The 24778-nt window shown below is 39.9% G+C and overlaps 1 pseudogene; it reads left to right on the top strand.

Moving 5' to 3' along the window:
• Positions 1-1601: 1601 nt before the first annotated feature.
• LOC113837789 lies at positions 1602-9808 on the top strand (annotated as a pseudogene).
• The last annotated feature ends 14970 nt before the right edge of the window (positions 9809-24778 follow it).

The following is a 24778-nucleotide window of genomic DNA, read 5'->3' as shown; positions in this document are numbered from 1 at the left end:
ACAGAGACAAGAGAAAATGAAGCTTTAAAAGCCTATGCTTTAGAGTCACACAAACCTGGACCCAAGTTCCATCATTTCCAAGCTGTGACTTTGAGCAACATATGTCACATTTCTCAGTCTTATCTCCTCATCTACAAAGTTAAAGAAGGAAAAAAATGCGAAGTTCAAAATCTCATGAGAATGAAAAGCAAATAAGGTGAAAGAACCAGCGAATCCCCAGCACATTGTCCCAATAGTCAGGCATTTCTGAGATGTGTTACATGTATTTGAATTACGTCTTAGCAATAGTTGATCCCATCAGCTGTGACTACAATTTGGATTGCTTTATCAACTATCTTGCTTTCCCTATCTTAATTCATCTAGTTCATTCCTGACAATCACCCTATGAGACAGGCCAGTGAACTGTAGGAGCTAACCACAAGAGCTTTACAGTCTCAGACATTTGGATCTGGATTGCAGCTCCACAACTTAGTAACCATGCAACCTTGGACAAGCTATAAATCCCTCAGCTAAAGAGTGTCAGCATCATGATATGCAACAGGAATGTAATTCCTACTTGATGGTCATCTTGGAAGGATTTAAGAGCATTGTATAAATAAAGTTCCTCACACACAACAGGTGTTTAGTGATTGACTACTTCCTTCTCTCTTTCACAATAGGAATATGACAACTGTTTTTATACTACTTTATCACTTATTAAATCTAAAAACAAGTTTGTAGAAATAAATGTAGTAGAGAATTTAAAACTCAAGCCATCCTGTAATAAGCAGACAGTATAAAATGAGATTTTTTTTCTCTGGATTTTCAGTATTACTCCTGAAAATGGTGTTATTTTATCTGAATGTGGTGTTATTTCTCAGTTTTATTCATTTGATAACTGCTTCAATAGTGTTTCCTTGGTGTTGTGTTTACTGAATGAAAGCATATTGTGACATTTGAAAAACCCATTTATAGAGGTCTCATGTTGGCCAAATGTAGACTATATAGATGTCAAACAAGCAGAATAGAAATCAACCCAGTAGCTACTTTCAACAAGCCTCAAATGTCAATTCCCAGAAATGCTTTCCCTGGCCTATTCTCAAAACTCTGGGACAGGATTCGACCTTGTACAGAAAACTGTTCACAGACTTGTTTCTTCAACTCCCCTTATTCATTTTAACCCTTTACTTCTTACTCCAATTCTTTTCTTCCACTGACCTTGACAATTCCAGGTTTAAATTAGCCCATAATGGAGAGCAGAAGGTAGACAATAAAAGAAGCTTCATTAGTACAAGGATAGGAGGGCTGGGCTCTGCTGATGAATTTCATGACACGGTAATAGTAGTAAATGCAGCATGCCATAGGGCTAGAGAGATGGCTCGGTGGTTAAGAGCATGTCTTCTTCCAGAGGACCTGGGTTCAATCCCTAGCACTTAAATGGTAGCTCACAACTCTCTATAACTCCAGTTTCTGGCCTTTGAAGGCACTACCAGTACATGGTGCATAAACATGCAGGTGAAACAAAATAAAACAAAAAGATTGTAAGATCCAGAAATGATAAATGACTTCAAGGAAACAGTATCTTCCAAACACAGGGCTGATACACATAAGAACTCACACGTATGATAGCTGGGTTGGTCAGTCCACCAACTCTCAGCCATCCTCACCACCAGGGTGTGCTCTCCAGCACTGCCCCAGTTAGCTCACCCAATGCTGCAGGCAGCAAGGGGCAGAGCCAGTTCTCCAACTCTTGTGCCCTCCACCAGCTCACCCACACCATGTCACCAGAGCCAGCTCTACTGTGTTGCTCAGGTGACGTACAAGGCCAGATCTCCCAAGTGCTGCAGCTGGTGAGGGGCAGAACCAGCTCTCCTACTTTCATATCCCTGAGGCCAGCTCTCCTGCCTGCTGCAGGTGGTGAGAGAGGAGGACATCATTCTCCCACACCACCACATGGCAGATGAGGTGGCAGATGAGGCGGCGAGAAAGGCCAGCTCTACTGCCCTCACACCCTTGGGGCAGCTCACCCTCCTGCCACAGATGGTGGTGGGGCCTCTCCCTTCCCTTTTACTAGTTATCTTCCTTCTTTCTCCTCTCTGTCTCGATTTTACTTCGTGTCATTCATATATATATATATATATATATATATATATATATAATATATGCAATTTGGGATACATATCATTACTTTGTAAAACTCAAATGGTTAAAACAAGCAGTTTAAGGCTATTGGAAACTATATTATTTTCAGATTTTTGTATGCATTTGTTAAGATTCATATTCCACACTAGTAACAAATGTAAAGTATACAGTTTAATCATTTTAATACCTTCATTAAACCATTATTACAATGAATTTGAGAATATTCTGACATCTCCCATCAGGAACATCAATGCCCCTTTTCTTCCTGGTCTTCCCCATATGTTCTCAGCAATTACTAATCTGTCTCTGTGGATTTGCCTCTTTCAGGCCTTGCATATAACTTGAAAAGTATACTATGTCCCTTTTCTGATTGACTCCCATGAGGTACAATTGCTCCAAGTTTGACACATGTAGCATTTATAAATGTTTAATTTCTATTTATTCCTGAATTATATTCTATTACTTGGATAGGCCACATTTTCTGACCCATTTGTCTGTTTGATGGATACTTACACTGTTTGCACTTTGGGGCTACAATAATAACTACAATAAATATCCTATGAGGTAATTATTTTTGTGCTTTCATGATAACAGAACTTGTAGAAAATGTGCAAGGATGATAAGCAGACAACTTACCAAATGGGAAAAATGAAAGTTATAAAAAGCATGCAGAGACATATTCTAACATGTAAAAAGAGAAACTCATTTAAAACAACTACCAGTTTAATCCATTTTAAACCAGAAAATAATATAAAGGAGGATAATAACAGCAATTGGCAGGCATGTACAGTATGGAAATCTATATTCACTCCTGCTGCAGCCAATGTGAAGAGCAGCAGCTGGTAATATGTAGACAAGGTAGTACAATATCTATTCTAAGAGAAGAATAAAAGCTTGATACATTTAATCCCAGTACTTGGGAAACAGATGAAGCATATCTCTATGTATTCAAGATCAGCCTGGTCTACAGAGTATGACCCACTCTCGAAATATAAATAAATAATTGCACTAGTACCAAGTATTCTGTTACTGGATACAAACCACATGTAGACCACTACACTGTTCCCTTAAAGTACCTATAAATATGTTACCAATGTTTTAGGAAATTTGGGTGTTAGTTACTGAAAACTTGCAGTATTATGCACACCAGACAATAGTCAAACTGATTAGATAGGCATATAGAAATAAAAACACTGATAATACTGTTTTTTAAGCTTAAGAAATATAGGCATACTCCATAAGACCTGTGTAAGAGCAAGCCGGTCAAAAATTGATCATGGATGGAAGAGAGGCTCCCAGGCCACACCTCCAGCTGAAAAATTGTTGGCAGTTGATGGTTGTTGAGGGGGAAAGAGTCACCTTTCCTTGGGAGCATTGCTGTTGACCTAGTAGATAGACAAATCCCCATTCACACAAAATCACTACTAACTGAACTTGGAGTCCATGGCACAGAAGAAATAAGAGAGACTTTGTGTCTTAGTTAAGTTTTCTATTGCTGTAAAGAGACACTATGACAACACTTATAAAGGAAAACATTTAGTTGAGGTGGTAGCTTACAGTTCAGAGGGTCAGTCCATTATCATCATGGCAGGGAGCATGGTGGCATACAGGCAGATACGGGCCTGGCTACATCTTGATCAGAAGGTAATAGGAAGTGAATTGTGACAGTGGGAGTTATATGAGCATAGGAGACCTCAAGGCCTGCCCCAACAGTGATACACTTCCTCCAACAAGGTCACACATACAAGGCCACATTTCCTAATAACAACACTCCCTATGAGCTTATGGGATTAACTACATTCAAACTCACACATTCCATTCCATGGCCCCCATCAGCTTGTGCAATATCATAATGCAAAATGCATTTATTTAGTTCAATTTCAAAAGTCGCCATAATCTATTAGTTTCAACAATATTTAAAAATGCAAAGTTTAAAGTCTCTTCTGAGATTCATGCAATCTCTTAACTGTAATCCCCAGTAAAATTAAAATCAAAAGGCAGAATACATGCTTCCAACATATAATGGCACAGAATATGCATTACCATTCCAGAAGGTAGGGAAGGGAGCATAGTGAGGAAATACTGTACCAAACCAAGACCAAAAATCTGCTGGACAAACTCCAAACTCTGTATCTCCATATTTCATGTCAAAGTGTTCTTCAGATCTCCAATTCCTTTCAGCTTTGTTGACTGCAACACACTTCTTTCTCTTGGGCTGGTTCCACTTCCTGCTAGAAGCTCTTCTCGGCAGGTATCCCATAGCTCTGGCATCTCCAACATCTTTGAGTCTCCAAGGTAACCCAGGCTTCACCATCATGCAATGACCTCTCTAGATCTCCATTCAGGGATACCCCCAAATACATGCCTGGCCTCAGCAGCTTTCCTTAGGTGAGGATGCAAATTCCATAACCCGTTTCTTCTATACTTAACTCTAAAGCCAGAACCACATGGTCAAACCTGATGAGATCTGCTGCTTGCTGGGGCTGGAACATGGCCCCCTTGTTTAATTACATCTTTACCATCTTTCTGTCTTTCACTACCTAAGCCTAGTTGTCTTGGAGCTTGCTCTGTAGACCAGGATGGCCTCAAACTCAGAGATCTGCCAGCCTCTGTTTTCCCAGTGCTGGGATTAAAGGCATGTACCACCACACCTGGCTCTAAGCTTTTCTTCATTTCCTTTTCACAACATGGAAACTTAGCTGGGTGGGACCTTGCCCTGAGGTCACCATTCCCTTTATTCCATTTTTAATCTATTTGTCTCCTTTAACATAGAACTAAGCTTCATTCTACTTTATGATGCTCCCTTTTCTCCTAAAATATTTTTCATTGCTCAGATTTCTCCTTTTCATTATTAATTTTATAAGCATGAACACTAGTAACCACAAAATAGAGTCTATTCTAGGCTGTTTTGAGATTTCCTCTACCAAAGGAATTGATCCAAAATTCTTCACTTTAGTGTCAAGCAGACTCTTTGGACAAGGGCAAGAAGCAGCCACTTTTTTCATTAAAATATCACAAGACTGATCTCTACAAAATATGTTAAAATTCTTCTACTCTGAAGTCTCTTGAGACAAACACCCAAGTTCAAATCATTCTCAGTAGCATTGTCTTCCATGCTACTACTAGTATGGCCCATTAAGCAGTGCTTAAAGCATTCTACTTCTTTCCTAACCCAAAGTACCAAGGTCCAAATTCTTCCAAACAAGCAAAAAAAATGGTCAGGTCTATCACAGCAATACCCCAGTACCTGGTACCAACTTCTGTGTTAGTTAGGGTTTCTATTGCTGTGAAGAGACACCATGACCACAGCTAATTTTATAAGGGAAAACATTTCATTGAGGTTGTGGCTTACAGTTCAGAGGTTTAGTCAATTGTCATCATGGTGGCTTAGAGTTCAGAGGTTAAGTCTATTATCATCATGGCAGGGAACATGACAGCATGCAGGTAGACATGGTGCTGGATACATCTTGATCAGAAGGCAATAGGAAGTGAACTGTGACGTTTGGCAGTGTCTTCCACATAGGCGACCTCAAAACTCACCCCCACCCTAACACATTTCCTCCAAGAAGTTCATACATACTTCAACAAGGCCACACTTCCTTTAATAGTGCCACTCCCTATGAATTTATGGGGGCCAATTACATTCAAACTACCACATATTGTTTCAAACAAACAATAAGGTTGAAGAACAAAAACAACTCCTAAAAGTTGTTACTGAACTCAAATGCATGCCAAGGTACACAGCACCTGCCCTATATACATGCATATACCTATACACACATACACATACAAATGAGTAATAAGAAGAATAATGAAAATAATCATTAAGGTACACACTCTATCATAATACCTAAACTCAAATTATAGTACAAAGCTATAGTGGCAATGACAGTATGGTACTGGGGCAGAAAAACAGAGATTTATACCAGTGAAACAGACTAAAGGACCCAAAAATAAAGCTATGCATATATGGTATCTTAGTTAAGGTTTCTATTGCTGCAACAAAAGACCATGACCAAAGCATCTTGCAGGAGAAAGGGTTTATGATAGGGGAAGTCTTTCTCTTATTGGTTAATGAATAAAACACTGATTGGCTGATTGGCCAGACAGTAAGTGACATAGCTGGGCAGAATCAGGATATAAGCAGGGACAAACAGGAAATCACTCTCTTCTCTTCGGAGACACTGAGCAGTCATTATGTAGGAGGCAAAGGAGTTGCTGGTCTGGCATTCCCCGGTAAGCCAAGACTACATGGAATTACATGGATTAATAGTTATGGGTTAATAATTAAGACAGATAGCCAATAAGAACTTCAAACCATCAACCAACAGTTTCATAATTAATATAGTGTCTGTGTGTTTATTTGGGGTGAAACAGCTGAGAGAACCTTACTTTCTAGGTTTATTCAGCTTATTATTCCACAGCACTGTTCATCATTGAAGGAAGTCAGAACAGAACATCAAATAGGGCAGAAACCTGAGGGCAGGAGCTGATGCAGAAGCCATGGAGGGATGCTGCTGCTTTACTGGTTTGCTTCCCATGGCTTTCTAAGTCTGTTTTCTTATAGAACCCAGGACTACCAGCCCAGGGATGGCACCATCCCCAGTTGGCTGGCCCCTCCCCCATCAATCACTAAGAAAATGCCTTATAGACTTGCCTATAGACTAACCTTAGGGAGGCATTTTCTCAATTGAGGTTCCCTCCTCTCTGATGACTCCAACTTGTGTGAAGTTGACATAAAACTAGCCAGTACATATGGCTACCTAATATTTGACAAAGGTATCAAAAATATAAATGGAGAAAGACAGCCTGTTCAACAAACATCACTGATGAAACTCAATATCCATATGCAGGAGAATAAAATTATATCCCTCACTGTCACTCTGCCCAAAAATCAACTCAAAATGGATCAAAGACTTCATTTAGAATGTGAAACAGTTAGAGGGAAACATGGGTGAAACCCTGAAGATGTGGGGGCTTAGAGGGATTCTTGATGACTTTTCTCTGCCCCCTAGAACCTGCATAGCACCTTCTAGTACTGTGAAAGCTAGTTCCAGCTCCATTTATCTACATCTTGCAGCCAAAATATGTGGTATCTGTAGGCATAAGATTTTACTATCTAATTCTGGTGAGCAACCAAGGGCAATGGCAAGGGACTATATTGTTTTGAGGGTCTCAAAGACAACTCTGACCAACAATTCATATGAAAAATTTCCAAACCTTAAAGTAGGATTTGCATTTAATAACCTATGGCTTCGAGAAGCATCATTATCCACCTATTACTCAGTATGCTGACTTACTTAAAAATAAACAAATCAAAACTAAACAAAATGAAAATGAAAACAAACCATCTGCTTACCAACAAAATAGTATTTAAGAGTGGAGAAGGTTAAGGCACCAAAATCAAAGCAAGATTTCACACTTCACTTGAAGTGTTAAAATACTAATACAGCAAGTGACATAACAATATTTTAATACCCACAGTGATTGCTACAAAAATTATATAAGATATTCTTCTTAAAACTATAAATAAAACAAGATTGAATCTTTAAACATCCACAGAAATATGTGAAAATAAAAATAGAATATAAAAACCAGAGGTGCAAAAAGACAAATAAGAAGTAGGGGATCCCAATTAGCCCAGCTTAGGTGTACCTGTTTTGCCCAGTAGCCTCCTAAACCAGATGAGAAATCCCCTACTTAGGCCCACCTACACTACCAGGAAACTAATCCCTGGGTGCCAGCCTCCTGCACCAGGCCCATACCCACGCACAGCTACCAGAAATTTTGCTCCAGGAGTCCAGTTGGCACAGCTTCCTGCAGCAAATAGATGTTCAGCAACACCTGCTGAGGCCTGACTCTGCTGCCTGAGAACTTCCTGCACCAAAATCCCAATCTTCATGACCTTCTGCACCCTTCCACTGATTAGACCCACCTACACTGCCCAGAAACCATGCTCCAGCTCCTACAGCATCCTGCATTTGTTCCTAGAGCACAGCCCATTCAGGGTCCTGAAGCAAGTAGGAGACTCTAGCTTTCTTGGTTTAGGTGTGCCTATGCTAGTCTGGAACTTCCTGTGTTCCAGTGTCCTAGTTTATTTCTCTATTTCTGTGACCAAAAACAATTTGAAGAAGAAAGGGTTTATTACATCTTACAGGTTAAGTCGTGGCAGTGGTTCATGACAGAAACCTAGTGGTAGGAATTGAAGCAGACACCATGCTCCTTACTGGTTTACTCAATCACCTGTTTTTAACCCAGGCTCACCTTCCCAGAGATAGCACCAACCCTACAGACTTGCCTACAGGCCAATTTGATGGAGGAATTTTATCAATTGAGATTCTCTCTTCCAGTTATGTCTAGGTTTCTACCAAGTTAACAAAAAGTATAACAAGCAGCCAAACAAAGCAAAACTAGCATCTCAAATCTACTAAAACTAAGTCCTCTACTGAATAATGCAAAAACCTCCACTGAAAGAATAGAAGGAAGAAAGGAAGGAAGGAAGGAAGGAAGGAAGGAAGGAAGGAAGAAAAGAAGGAAGAACTCAACTAACAATCTGACTGTAGATGTGGAAATCCCAGTGGAGAAACAGAAACAGCATGAAAACTGTGGTGACATATTGTCTATGATTTATTAAAGCTTGCTTGGGGATTCAAACAGCAAAACTACAGAGGTCAGTCAATAGTGATGTACACCTGGAATCCCAGCAGCCATAAAGCTAGGTGGTAGTGGTAGACACCTTTAATCCTAGAACTCAGATGGATCTCTGTAAATTCAAAGCCACAATGACTATACAAAATGATCCAGTCCTAAAATAAACAACTCACACAAAGGTGGTCTCAGCACCTGGGATCACAGGCCCTTAATCCCAGCACTAGGGAGGTAGAGACAGGAGTGATATGGCTAGATGGAGAAAGAAATATTGTAGGGGATGCTGTAGCCACCGCCACCCTGGGCAGAATGAGGGGGGCTGCACAAGAGAAGCTGCTTCCAGGTCAGTCACCCCGGGGCCTTGGAGCGCTGGCGCGGTCGCTGGTGCTGGTGTTGCTGCTCACGCAGTCCTGTGCTCTGATACTCCAGAGAACACGCCACACAACCCCACCATTTCTCCTCCAGCTGCTCTGACACCTGGAAACAATACTGAACGTTCTATTTCCCAGATCAATACCACTGTTCCTCACCCAGCCAGTACAGAGAAGAATAGAAGCACCTCTGCGACACCCACCCCCCTCTCCTGCTCCTGTGTCCCAGGACGAGGCTGATAGCGATGAAGATCCTAGCATGGAGGAGGAGGATCTTCTGGCCCTCAACAGTTCCCCATACACAGCCAAAGACACTCTGGACAATGGTGACTATGGAGAGCCAGACTATGATTGGACCACCAACCCCAGGGATGAGGAGCCTGATGATAATATAAACATAGAGGAAGACAGAGAGAACAGGCGCTTTAGGGGGTTTGAGGACTCTGTGAAGGTGGTGAAGCTCCAGCCCCCAAACAGAGAAAGATAGCCATTTCTTTTTCCATCTCCTTATTTTTGCTTTCTGTGCAGCTGTTGTTTATGCGACGCATCACAACAAAAGGAAGATTTCCCTCCTAGTTCAAAGCAGAAAGTGGCGTGATGGTTTGTGTTCTAAAACAGTGGAGTACCATCGTCTAGACCAGACCGTGAATGAGGCCACACCTCCTTGACTGCACTGGATCCAACTTGCTCCATTTCAACTGACACTCCGGCCAGAGCTTCGGATACTGACTTCAATCAAGTTGAGGATTTCAAGCAAGATCTTTAATCAAGCGAATCCCATCTAACATGGACTGGATACAATCCATTCAAGACTTTTACTATAGTAACATTTTCTTCCTGCAGGACCCCACAAGGATGTCATCATCCCATTTCAGCAGGAAGTAACCTGAAGTATGCTACGCCCCCTTTCCCTATTGTTGTCATTTAGGATAGTATATATACCTAGTTAGGGATAGCTTCCTATTGTTTATGGTTGGGATTGGAAGGAAGTGTTCAGGCTTGGACACCTCTTTCAGATGACTTTAGGGTTTAGTTAAAATAGTTAAGATGTGACATAAGCAGATTGTTGTGTCTTCTTATATTTCACCTTTATGATTGTTAATTTTGGATACTTTACACTGTTAAGTTTTAATACTCTTTTAGACTAAAAGGGGAATTGTAGGGAATGTTGCAGCCACACCTGCTTAGGGCCTGGCTGCAGGTGTGCTTGACCATGCCTACCTGGCTCCATATTGGTAATTTCCCACATTAGAATATAAGGAGGTTGGGACAGGAAATGAGATCTTTTGCCTCTGAGGATTCCTGGAGACAGGGTTGCCATTTTAGCTGGGTAGAGGTAAGATCTACTGGCTTGGTTGTTTTGCTTTTCTGATATTCAGGTTGAAGCTTGAACCCCAATATCTGTCTCTGTTTTTCTTTATTTATTGAGCTACAAAAAACCAATTATGGGCATAGAAGATTACCATTGTTAAGGTATAGAGAATATTTTCAGTATAATCATAGTAGAAAATTCCCTAAGCCTAGAGAAAGAAATGCCCATTCAGTTACAAGACGTCTACAGAACACCAAGTAGACACGACCAGAAATTAAACTCTCACAACATACTACAGTCAAAATATGGAGGGATATTCTCTCAGCCTAGATACACAGGAGAGGGCCTAGGTCCCGCCCCAAATGATGTGACAAACTTTGATGATCCCCCATGGGAGGCCTCACCCTCCCTGAGGAGTGACTGTGGGAGGAATCAGGGGATGGGGGGAAAATAGGACAGGAGAGAGAGGAAACTGGGATTGGTATGTGAAATAAGATTGTTTTTAATTTAAATGAAAATTAATTTTAAAAACACATAACAAGGTCAGGATATTAAAAACTGTAAGAAGAAACATCAAGCAACTTATAAAGTTTTAATAAAAAGTTTAAAAACAGAGAGCTGATCTCCAAAATATAAATGATGGCAAGAAATTTTAAAATGGGGTACAGATCTACACAGAGAAGTCTCAAATGGCTGAAAGGCACTTAAGCAATTGCTCAACATCCTTAGCCATCAGGGAAATGCAAATTAAAACAACTCTCAGATACCAACTTATACCTGTCAGAACGGCTAAGATAAAAAACACTAATGACAGCTTATGTTGGAGAGGATGTGGAGTAAGGGGAACAATTCTCCATTGCTGGTAAGAATGTAAACTTGTACAGCCACTTTGGAAAATAGTATGGGGGTTTCTCAGAAAATTGGGAACAGCAATACCACTACTGGGCATATACCCAAAGGATGCACAATCATACCACAAGTAAACTTGTTCAACTATGTTCATAGCAGCATTATTCATAATAGCCAGAACCCGGAAGGAACCTAGATGCCCCTCAACTGAAGAATGGATAAAGAAAATGTGGTACATTTACACAATGTACTCAGTGGTTAAAAAAAAAAAAAAACAATGGCATCATAAAATTTGCAGGGAAATGGATGGAACTAGAAGAACCCATCCTGAGTGAGGTAACCCAATCACAGAAAGAAAAACATTGCATTACTCTGTCATAAGTGGATATTAGACATAGAGCAAAGGATAGCCAGGCTATAATCCACAGCCTCAGAACATCTAGGTAACAAAGGGGACACATGGATTGCCCTAAGAAGGGGAAATAGGTAAGATCTCCTGGGTAAACTGGGGTGGAGTGATAGAGGAGAGGAGATGAGGGATGAGAACACGAGGGAACAGGATGATCAATTTGAGGGAGGGACAGAAAGGGAGAGCAACAAAAGAGATATCTTGATGGGGGAAGACATTGTGGAGTTGGGGAGAAACCTGGTGCTATGGATATTCCCAGGGATCCATAAGGATGACCTCAGCTGTACATTTACACAATGGAGTATTACTCAGCGGGGGTGGGGAAGCAATGGAATCTTGAAATTCACAGGCAAATGGATGGCACTAGAAGAAACCATTCTGAGTGAGGTAACCCAGTCACAAAAAGACAAACATGGCATGTACTCACTCATATATGGATTTTAGACATAGAGCAGGGCATTGCCAGCCTACAGTCCCACCGCCAGAGAGTCTGAGAAACAGAGAAGATCCTAAGAGAGATATGCATGGTACCCTGGAGAAGGGGAAAGGGACTAGATCTCCTGAGGGGAAGGGAGAGGGAGCTGGGAGAAAGAGGGGAAAAGAGGAGGGGAAAGGGGGATATGGGGGAGCAGGAAGGTTGAGTCAGGGGAAGAATACAGGAGAGAAGGATGAGAGATACCATAATAAAGGGAGCCATTATAGGTTTGAGGAAAGATCTGGCACTAGGGAAATTTCCAGAGATCTACAAGGATGACACCAACTGGTAATCTAAGCAATAGTGGAGAGACTACCTTAAATGCTCTCCCCTGATAATGAGATTGATGACTACCTTATATTCCATCCTAAAGCCTTCATCCAGTGGCTGATGGAAGCACAGGCTTCCCACAGCTAAACACTGAATTGAACTCCTGGAACCCAGTTGCAGAGGAGGAGTGGTGATCAAAAGAGTCAAGACCAGGCTGGAGAAACCCACAGAAACACCTGACCTGAACAAGGGGAAGCTCATGGTCCCCCAGACTGATAGCTGGGAAACCAGCATAGGACTCACCCAGACCCCTGAATGTGGGTGTCACTTAGGAGGTCTCGGTAATCTATGGGACCTTGGGTAGTAGATCAGTATTTATCCCTGGCATATGAAAGGACTTTTGGAACTCATTCCACATGGAGGGATACTCTCTCAGCCTGGACACATGGGGGAGTGCCTAGGCCCTACCTGGGATGATAAAACAGACTTTGGAGATCCCCATGGAGGGCCTCACACTCCCTGGGGAGTGGAGGGGGGATGGGGTGGGAGGTTGGTGGGATTGTTGGGAGCAGGGGAGGAGGGGAGGGAGCTGGGCTTGACATGTGAAGTAAGCTTGCTTATAATTTAAATAAATTAAATAAAATAAATTTTAAAAAGGATGATCCCAGATAAGACTCCTAGCAATAGTAAAGAGAGTACCTGAACTGGCCTTTTCCTGTAATATTAGTGACTACTCTAATTGTTATCATAGAACCGTCTTTATCCGGTGAATGATGGAAGCAGATCCACAGCCAAGCACTGGGCTGAGCTCCTGGACTCTAGTCAAAGAGAGGGAGGAGGGATTTTTTGAACAAAGGGGGGGTCAAGATCATGATGGGGAAACCCACAGAGACAGCTGACAGGAGCTCTTAGGAGCTCATGGCCTCTGGACTGACAGCTAGGGAGCCTGCATGGGACCAAACTAGGCCCTCAGCATGTGGGTGACAGGTGTGGGGTTTGGCATGTTTGGGGGGCCCCTGGCAATGGGATCAGGATCTATCCCTGGTGTATGAGCTGGCTTTATGGAGCCCATTCCCTATGTTGGTATGCCTTGTTCAAACTTAAGGCAGCAAGAGGAGCTTGATCCTGGCTCAACTTAATATGGTAGGCTTGTGTTGACGCCACATGGGAGGACTTGCCCTTTCTGAGGAGTGGATGGGGGTGGGGGGAGGGAGAGAAGGGGAAGGATGGGAAGGTAGGGGAAAGTGGCAGGAGAGGAGGGAGGTGGAACTGTGGTTGGTATGTAAACTAATAGAAAGTTTAAAATGTTTTTTAAATTGAATGTACATCACATAAAAATCTATGAGACAAGTGAAGACAATTTTAAGAGGAAAGTTTATAGCACTAAGTGCCTAACTCAAAAAACTTTGAGAGATCTCAAATCAATAATTTAATCATGCACATGAAAGCCTTGGAAGAGAAAACAAGAACAAACAATACTCTAAACCAATAGATGGGAAGAGATAATCAAAATGAGGGCTGAAATTAATGAAATAGAAATGAAAAAATATAATACAACAAATAGATGATAAAAATTCTAGAGAACCTAATGAAATAGGGAACATACATCAACATAATAAAGGCAATATAAAATAGGTCCAAAGCCAGCATCAAGCTAAATATAGAAAAACTCAAATCATTTCCTCAATTGGCTATCCGATACGAATTGGTCAATCCTAAAACACATATACAGACAAGTAACATTAAACAGATTCAGCAGTTTTTATTTATATATTTATAAATACATATTTATATGTATGTATATATGTGCATATATAGTAACAATTAAAGAAAGAGAGGCTATGAATTTGAAAGACAGCAGGAGGTACATGGGAGGGGTTGGAGGAAAGAACAGAAAAGAGTAAATTATATAATTATAATCTCAAACAATAAGAAGTATAATAAAAAATAAGTAAGATATTGTAAAATAAAATCAGGAGCTAAACATGGATGTCTGCTCTCTCCATTCTTGTCCAATATAGTGACTGAAGTATCAGCTAGAACAATAACACAATAGAAAGATAAAGATAGATAAAATAGGAAAGGTAGAAATCAAAGTATCCTTATTTACAGATGATTCAATTCTAAACATAAAAGACACAAAGGACTCCACAAGAAAATCCCTACAGTTGACCAACACATTCAGTAGGCATACAAAATGAATACAGAAAAAAAAAAAAAACAATGACAAACGTAGTGAGAATAAAATCAGGGAAATTTTGCTCCTCACAATAGTGTCAAAAATGCTAGAATACATTTCCTTCCCCCTACTCCACTGGCCTGACCCCTACCGAGGTGAGTGTACCCTCAGCTCCTGTCCCACTCCTACCCAACTTCCCATTCACCACAGAGCTCTCTGGGTCTGGGCCTGCCTAGAGTGGACCCACCTGTAGGGAGATACAGTAGCCCCGCCCCAGGTAACCCTGACAGGTGTGCCTGAACACGCCCGTGAGGGCAGGGTGAAGAGAAGTTTAAAGTGATGTAGGATAGGCTTCTTAAGGGGACCACAGACACGTGGACCCTCTCTTCTCTTCCCCTTCTGCTGGCCCTGGTCCTGGCTCTTTCCTCCTCGCTTTGGCCTGTGCTTGGCTGATGTATCTGAATAAAGAAAAACCTTAGCCCGATTGCTTACTGAGTGATCATGTGACACCCACCCAGGCAGGGAAGAGCCCAGTGAGTCTGGAAACACCTCACTCTTCCTTCCCATTTCCAACACTGGCCCGGCCCTTACCAAGTGAGGAGACGACCAGGAGAGGCAAGACCATCCAGAGCTGCAGGCAATGAAGTCTTAGCCCCCACCACCGGGTGATAAGAGGAGATAGAGAGACCCCACCTGCAACCACTGGAAGAGGACATGGAGAGAAGACTGAATAAGAACACACTCAACAACAGAAAAAAAAACAAGATGACAGCAAGAGAATCTAGGGACTCCACACCAGCAAGATCTGAAAAGCCCAACACAGAGGATGAAGAAGAGATGGACCTCAAAAATTATCTTAGGAAGATGATAGAGATCTTTAAAGAGGAAACAAGAAAATCCCTTAGAGAAATAGAAGAAAAAACAAGCAAAAAATTACATGAAGTGGAGGAAAAGACAAACGAAAAAATTCAAGAAATAAACAAATCTCTTAAAGAATCTAAAGAAAACCAAGGAAAAAAAACAAGCAAACAAGTGGAGGAAGCACTTGAAACAGTTCAAGGCATGGAAGCTGAAATAGAAACAATAAAGAAAACACAGAATGAGGCAATCCTGGAAATAGAAAGTCTGGATAAATGATCAGGAACTAAAGATGTGAGTATAACCAATAGAATTCAAGAGATGGAAGAGAGAATCTCAGTTGTTGAAGACTCTCTAGAGGATATACAGTCATCGACCAAAGAAAATCTCAAGTCCAACAAATCCCTAACACAAAATATCCAGGAAATATGAGCCACCGTGAAAAGGCCAAACCTAAGAATAATAGGTATAGAAGAAGGTGAAGAAATATAGCTCAAAGGTACAGAAAACATATTCAACAAAATCGTAGAAGAAAACTTTCCCAACCTACAGAAGGATATGCCTATGAAAGTACAAGAAGCTTATAGGACACCAAACAAACTGGACCACAAAAAGAAGTCCCCTTGACACATAATAATCAAAACACCAAACCTAAAGAATAAAGAGAAAATAATAAGAGCAGCAAAGGAAAAAGGCCAAGTAACATATAAAAGCAGACCTATCAAAATCACTCCCTACTTCTCAATGGAAATTTGAAAGCCAGAAGGTCCTGGATAGATATCCTACAAACACTAAGGGAACATGGATGCCAACCCAGACTACTGTACCCAGAAAAACTTTCAATCACTATAGATGGAGAAAACAAGATATTCAATGTCAAAGCCAGACATAAACAATACATATCCACAAATCCAGCACTACAGAAAGTTCTGGTAGGAAAACTCTACCCAATGAAGATAACCACACTCACAAAAACACAGGCAATAGATAATCCAATTTTACCAAATATGTAAAAAAAAAAAAAAAACAGAAGGGTGAAATCCACAAACAATGACACCACCAACAATAAATCCAAAACAAACAAGAACCAACAATTAATGGAAATTAATATCCCTCAATGTCAGTGGTCTTAACCTGCCTGTAAAAAGATACAGGCTAACAGAATTGATACGAAGACAGAATCCATCATTCTGCTGTATACAAGAAACACACCTCAACTTCAAAGACACGTGTTACCTCAGAGGAAAGGGTTGGGAAATGATTTTCCAATCAAATGAGCCCAAGACACAAGCTGGTGGGGCAATCATAATATCTAAAAAATTAGACTTCAAACTAAAAGCAATCAAAAGAGAGGAAGAAGGTCATTTCATACACATTACAGGAAAAGTCCAACAAGATGAAGTCTCAATCCTGAACATCTATGCCCCAAATTCAAAGGCACCCACATTTGTAAAAGAAACACTACTAAAGCTCAAACCACACATAAAACCACACACACTTATAGTAGGAGACTTCCACACCCCGCTTTCACCACTAGACAGGACCACCAGACAGAAACTTAACAAAGAAACAAAGGATCTAACAGAAGTTATGACACAACTGGGTTTAATAGATATCTATAGAACATTCCATCCAAACACAAAAGAATATACTTTCTTCTCAGCACCACTTGGCACCTTCTTTAAAATTCACTACATGGTTGGCAACAAAGTAAAACTCCACAGATAAAAAAGAATGGAAATAACCCCCTGTATCTTATCAGATCACCATGCTTTAAAGTTAGAATTCAATAGCAATACAAATTGCAGAAAACCTACAAACTTGTGGAAATTTAATACCACCCAGTTGCACCATTCCTGGGTTGAGGATGAAATTAAAGAATTCCTAGAATTTAATGAGAATGTAGATACATCATTCCCAAACTTATGGGACACTCTGAAAGCAGTGCTAAGAGGAAAGTTCATAGCAGTAAGTGCCCACATGAATAAACTGGAGAATAGTCACACTAGAGACTTGACAGAAAAACTGAAAGCTTTAGAGCAAAAATGAGCAAACTCAACACAGAGGAGTAGATGCCAGGAAATAATCAAACTGAGGGCTAAAATCAATCTAGTAGAAACTAGGAAAACATTACAAAGAATCAATGAAACATAGAGTTGGCTCTCTGAGAAGATCAACAAGATAGACAAACATCTATCCAAACTAACCAAACGTCAGAGAGAGTGCATGCTAATTAACAAAATCAGAAATGAAAGTGGGGGATATAACAACAGACACTGAGGAAACCAAGAGAATCATCAGGTCTTATTTTGAAAACCAATACTCCAACAACATTAAAAAATCTAAAGGAAGTGGACAATTTTCTGGATAGATACCACTTACAAAAATTAAGCCAAGAACAGATAAGTAGTTTAAATCAATCTATAACCCCTAATGAAATAAAAGCAGTCATGAAAAGTCTCCCAACGAAAAAAAGCCCAGGGCCAGATGGGTTCACTGCAGAATTCCACCAGAAATTCAAACAAGAGCTAATACCAGTACTCTTCAAATTGTTCCACACAATAGAAGCAGAAGGGACATTGTCAAACTCTTTTTACGAGGCTACAATCACTTTGATACCCAAGCCACACAAAGATACAACAAAAAAGAGAACTATAGACCAATATCCCTCATGAACATCAATGCAAAAACACTCAACAAAATATTGGTGAATTGAATCCAAGAACACATCAGAAAAATCATCCACTATGACCAAGTAGGCTTCATCCCAGGGATGCAAGGATGGTTCAATATATGAAAATCTATCAATGCAATCCACTATATAAACAATCTGAAAAAGAAAAACCACATGATCATCTCACTAGATGCTCAAAAAGCCTTTGACAACATCCAAAATCCCTTCATGATAAAGATCTTGGAGAGAACAGGAATAACAGCAACATATCTAAGCACGATAAAAGCAATATACACCAAACAAACAGTCAACATCAAACTAAATGGAGAGATACTCAAAGCGATTCCTCTAAAATCAGGTACAAGACAAGGATTCCACTCTCTCCGTATCTCTTCAATATTGTAATTGAAGTTCTGGCTAGAGCAATAAGACAAGAAAAGGAGATCAAAGGGATATTGGAAATGAAGAAGTCAAACTTTCACTATTTGCAGATGATATGATAGTCTACATAAGTGACCTGAAAAACTCTGCCAGGAACTCCTACAGTGATTAATACCTTCAGCAAAGTAGCAGGATACAAAATAAACTCAAAAATTCAGTAGCCCTACTATATACAGATGATAAATGCAATGAGAAAGAAATCAGGAAAACATCGCCCTTCACAATATCCACAAACAACATAAAATATCTTGGGGTAATTCTAACCAAAAAAGTGACAGACCTGTACAATAAGAACTTTGAGTCTTTAAAGAAAAATTAAAGAAAATACCAGAAAATGGAAAGATCTCCCATGCTCTTGGATAGGTAGAATCAACACAGTAAAAATGGCAATCTTGCCAAAAGTAATCTACAGATTCAATGCAATCCCCCATCAAAATCCCAATACAGTTCTTCACAGACTTTGAAAGAGCAATACTCAACTTTATATGGAAAAACAAAAAAACCAGGATAGCCAAAACAACTCTGTACAATAAAGGCTCTTCTGGAGGCATCATCATCCCTTTCTTCAAGCTCTATTATAGAGCCATAGTTCTGAAAACAACTTGGTATTGGCACAAAAATAGACAGATAGACTAATGGAATCGAATTGAAAACCCTGATATTAACCCACACACATAGGAACACCTTATTTTTACAAAGATGCTAAATCTATGCAGTGGAAAAAAGATAGCATCTTCAACTAATGGTGCTGGCACAATTGGATTTGGACATGCAGAAAATTGCAGATAGATCCATATCTGTAACCATGTACAAAACTTAAGTGCAAATGGATCAAAGATTTCAACATAAATCCAGCCACACTGAATCTTCTAGAAGAGAAAGTGGGAAATACCCTTGAACGAATTGGCACAGGAGACTGCTTCCTGAACATAATACCAGTAGCACAGACATTGAGATCTGCTGTTAATAAATGGGACCTTCTGAAACTGACAAGCTTCTGTAAGGCAAAGGACACAGTCAGTAAGACAAAACGACATCCCACTGAATGGGAAAAGATCTTCACCAACCCTACATCTGACAGAGGGCTGATTTCCAAAATAATCAATGAACTTAAGAAGCTAGCCACCAAAACACCAGACAATGAAATTAAAAAGTGGGGTGAAAACTAAATAGAGAATTCTCAACAGAGGAATGTGAAATGGCTGAAAGACACTTAAGAAAGTGCTCAATATCCTTGGCCATCAGAGAAATGCAACTCAAAACTACTCTGAGATACCATCTTACACCGGCCAGAATAGCTAAATTCCAAAACACCAATGACAATCTATGCTGCAGAGGATGTGGAGGAAAAGGAACACTCCTCCATTGCTGGTGGGAGTGCAGAAATGTAAGACCACTTTGGAAATCAGTATGGCGGTTGCTTAGAAAAATGGGAATCAGTCTACCTCAAGATCCAGAAATTCCTCTCTTGGGTATATACCCAAATAATGTACATCCATACAACAAGGACCTATGTTCAACTATGTTCATAGCAGCATTGTTTATAATAGCCAGAACCTGGAAGCCATCTAGATGCCCCTCAACTGAAGAATGGATAGGGAAAATGTGGTACATTTATACAATGGAGTACTACTCAGCAGAAAAAAACAATGGAATCTTGAAATTCACAGGCAAATGGATGGAACTAGAAGAAACCATCCTGAGTGAGGTAACCCAGTCACAAAAAAGACAAACATGGTATGTACTCACTCATATATGGATTTTAGACATAGAGCAAAGGATTACCAGCCTACAATCCTCTCCACCAAAGAAACAAAGAAACGAGAAGGACTCTAAGGGGGAAATGCATGGGCCCCTGATAATGGGAAGGGGCAGGATCTCCAGGGCTAATTGGGAGCATAAGGGTAGGGGAGAGGGAGCTGCCAGAATGGGAGGAAGAGAATAGGGGAGAGGAGGAAATGGAGGAGCAGAATGTTGAGTTGGGGAAGAATAGAAGAGAGCAGAATGAGAGATACCATATCAGAGGGAGGAATTATAAGTCTGAGGAGAGATCTGGCACTAGGGAGATTTCCAGAGATCTACAAGGATGACACGAACTGACAATCTAGGTAATGGTGGAGAGGATAGGCTAAATGCCCTTCCCCTATGATGAGACTGATGACTACTTTTTATGCCATCCTAGAGCCCTCATCCAGTGGCTGATGGAAGCAGAGACAGACACCCACAGCTAAACACTGAACTGAACTCTAGAACCTAGTTGCAGAGAGGGAGGAATGAAGATCAAAGGCTGGTGAAACCCACAGAATCAGCTAGCCTGAACAAGGGGAGCACATGGACCTCAGACTGCTGTCTGGGAGGCCAGCACGGGACTGATCCAGAATCCTGAACATGGATGACAATGAGGAGGCCTCTGCACTCTATGGGGCCCCTGGTAGTGGATCAGTATTTTTTCCCTGGTGTAAGGAGGGACTTTGAGAGCCCATTCCACGTCTTGGCTGGACACATGGGGGAGGGCCTAGGCCTGGTCCAGGATGATATGTTGGACTTTGGGGATCCCCCATCAAGGGCCCTACCCAGCCTGGGGAGTGGAGACTGGATGGGGTGGGAGGGCAGGTGGGAGGTTGGGGGTTGTTGAGGGGAGGGGAGGGAGAGGGAGGAGGGATTGACATGTGAAGCAAGCTTGTTCCTAATTTGAACTAAAAAAAAATACAAAAAAACTAGTAGAATACATCTAACCAAGAAAGTAAAAGACTTGTACAATGAAAGAAAAGACACTGAAGAAAGAAACTGAATAAGGACACCCCCATGTCCATGTATTGGTAGGATTAATCTTGTAAAAACTGGCCATTCTATCAAAAGCAATCTACATGTTCATCACAATCTCCATCAAAATTCCAATGCAATTGAAAAACAAGAATCTTAAACTTCATATGAAAACACAAAAGATCCAGGATACCCAAAACAATTCTCAACAATGAAACAATGTCAATATCCCCATCCCAGAGTTCAAGCAATAGTACAGAACTATAGTAAATAAAAAGCATGATTCTGAGGCATATATGTGTATACATATACACACATATATATGCATTTTTATGTACACACCCATACATCTGACCATGGGGGGATTTCTTCCAAGGCATGTAACAATATTCAATATTCAAGAATCAACCAATAAAATCCATATTTTCAAGAAGTTAAAAAAGAAATAATACTTGCTAGCATAAGGGCGGTGAATCACAATTTCTAGGCCTGCCTAGGCTACAGAGTGAGTTCAAATCCAGCTTGTGTACCTTAGACATGCCCCTTCTTAAAGTGAAAAGTTGTAAATGTGGCTGACAGACATACCTGGTATGTGTGATACCCAAGATTCAATCCTTAGTAACTCACAGAAAAGGTTAAACAATATAATTGTATTGATTGCATGACATCAAAAACTACAAATCTACCCAAAGTCTATAACATCATATTTACTATAGAAAGACTAAATAGTCTCCCCAGTAAGACCAGGAAAAATCGAAGATTTTTTGCCCTCACCAATATAATTCAACATGGTAGTGGGCAAGCTAGTAACTGAACAAGCAAGAAAATATATAATAGCATATAAACTTGTAATAAATAAATGATATTTACACATAGTATGTCTATCTCTTGATAACTCCAAATAACTTTCAAAAAAGTCTCTTGCAACCAATTGAATTCTGAAAGGCCAGAACACAAAATCAATGAGCAAAAATCAATTAGGCTCTTCTTCCTGACTGTTGAGGCAATATGCCCAGCTGACCCCCTTGCAACCATGCCTTCCCCAACATGATAGAAATGTATTCCTCAAACTGTGAGCCAGAATAAGTCCTCCTTTCTATTTTTTAATCAATTGGATTCTTACTTAGTAAAACTGAATATGTGAAAACGTAAATTAAAACCCCAGGAGCAAAATCTCCCAGAGTAAATTATTAGTGATTAGAGCAAGTTTGCAGGACACAATGCTAAAAATATAAAAGTCAATTGCTTTCCCACATAGTAGCAGTGAACTAGTAGGATTTGGCATTTAAAACCCAAAATGCCATTCAGATTAACACCATCAAAATGAAATACTAAAATATGAAAATAACAAAATTGCTACAAGATTTATATGAAGAAGACCCTAAGCTCTGATGGAAGAAATCAAGGAACTAAATAGAGGTATTTTATGTTAATTGCTAAGACTCATTATTGTCAAGATGTCAGTTCTTCCCAACACAATCTATACATTCACTACAATTCATTTTTTAAAAAACAATAGCAAGCCATCTTGTGGCTATCAATATACTAATTATTAAGGTTATGTGGAAGCATAATAGACCTAGAAAGAGAAGCAAAATCCAAATGCTGACTTTACTGGACTCCATGTCTTACCATACAGCTACAGCCAATCATTAAGTATTGTACCCTTGGAAAAATATATAAATAGATCGATGGAATAAACAGGGAACCTAGAAACTGCTCTACACAATACAGTCAACCGATCTTTGACAAAGGAACAAACATTTCAACAAATAAGGATTGAATAAGTGAACAATCACATGAAAAAAGCCTTTATAACCTTGACAAAATTCATCTCAAAAAAGATCACAGACTTAAATATAAATTACAAAACTCCTAGAAGATAATATAGAAGAAAATATAAATGCCCAAGGGTTTGGGGATAACTTTCTACATGTGATACTAAAGACAAAATCCATGAAAGAAAAAAATTGTTGCCAAGTAAATGTCAAAGAAAAGACAGAGAGTGGTCGAAGACACCTGTACAGAAACATCTGAACAGGGTCTGTTGTCCAAAATAAAGAACTCAAAATCCAACAATAAGAAAACAAAGAATCTCATTAAAACATGGGACAGGTACCTTAAGACACATTTCTCAAAAGGTACACAGATGACAAAAAAAAAAATGTTGGGCATCATGTCACTAGGGAATTTCAAATTGAAACAATGAGGTATCACTACATATATCTCTTAAAAACAGCCAAAATCCAGAATACTGACAACACCAAGTACTTGGGGGGGTGTGCTCGAGGAAGTCTTATTTAGTGCTGCAAAGAATGCAGAAATGTCTATTTTGAAAGACAGATTGGGGTTGTAGAGATGCCTCACAAGCACGAGAATGTAACTTCAGATTCCCGTGCTCACCACATGAAGAAGCAGTCCTCCTGGAAGGTTCCCACAACCCATAAACATAATTGCTTCCCAACTCCATACACATAATGACAGCAGTAAAGCAGAATATTTTTTTAAAAGAAAAGAAGACAAAGTTGGAAGATCTAAAGTTGAGAAGGTAATGTGTTAGTGAGATACAGGGAGAGGTCAGACATGGGTTAGGAAATGGAGGCTAGATCTCATCTTATTTCATTGAATACATGTAAGAAATCCCCAAAGAACAAAACAATAAAACAAAAGCCAGGCATGGTGGCACCAACCTATAATTATAATTACAGTGCTGAGGGCTGGGGGTAGAGATAGGAGGATCCACAGAACTCACTGGCAGGCTAATCTAGCCAAATCAATGAACTGAGCTTCTTTGAGAGGCTGTCTCAAAACATAAGTTGAAAAGCAACAGAGGAGGTCATTTGAACTCAACTTCTGGCCTCCACACATGCATAAACAGGTGAACACACCCCCCACACGTCACAGAGAATCAGTGTCTTATAAAAGGCAACATTTTTGTCATGTGAATGCCATTTTTCATTATTTATCTATATTTTTCCACATTTTAATTAAAAAATACACCAAACCACAGATCCACAAATCCCAATAATCTCAAGAACACCTTGTATTAATATAGTCAGTTTTTGGATAAAATGTGATAAAAATATTTATCACCTTCTCATCAGGAATAATGCGTGCTGGAAGATAATAATATTTAATGTTCTGAACAAGAGAAACATTCTCAACCTTATACCATAACTAGCCAAATCATATTTTTAAATGAAGGTAAAACAGAGACATTTTCAAATAAACAGAAGCTTCGAAATGTATCATGACACCTACACTATGAAAATTGTCAATGAAAATTTTACAGAGTGATGAAAATAGTACAGCTGAAAGGATTTTGGTGCTATGTATTAAGAGCTCCACAATGAAAATATGTGCCTGAACATAAGAGATTTTTCTTCATTTTAAAATTTTTTTGAAACA

The sequence above is a fragment of the Cricetulus griseus genome, chromosome X, assembly GCF_003668045.3.
Source record: "Cricetulus griseus strain 17A/GY chromosome X, alternate assembly CriGri-PICRH-1.0, whole genome shotgun sequence".
NCBI lineage: Eukaryota > Metazoa > Chordata > Mammalia > Rodentia > Cricetidae > Cricetulus > Cricetulus griseus.
This window is presented reverse-complemented; position numbering and strand designations above follow the sequence as displayed.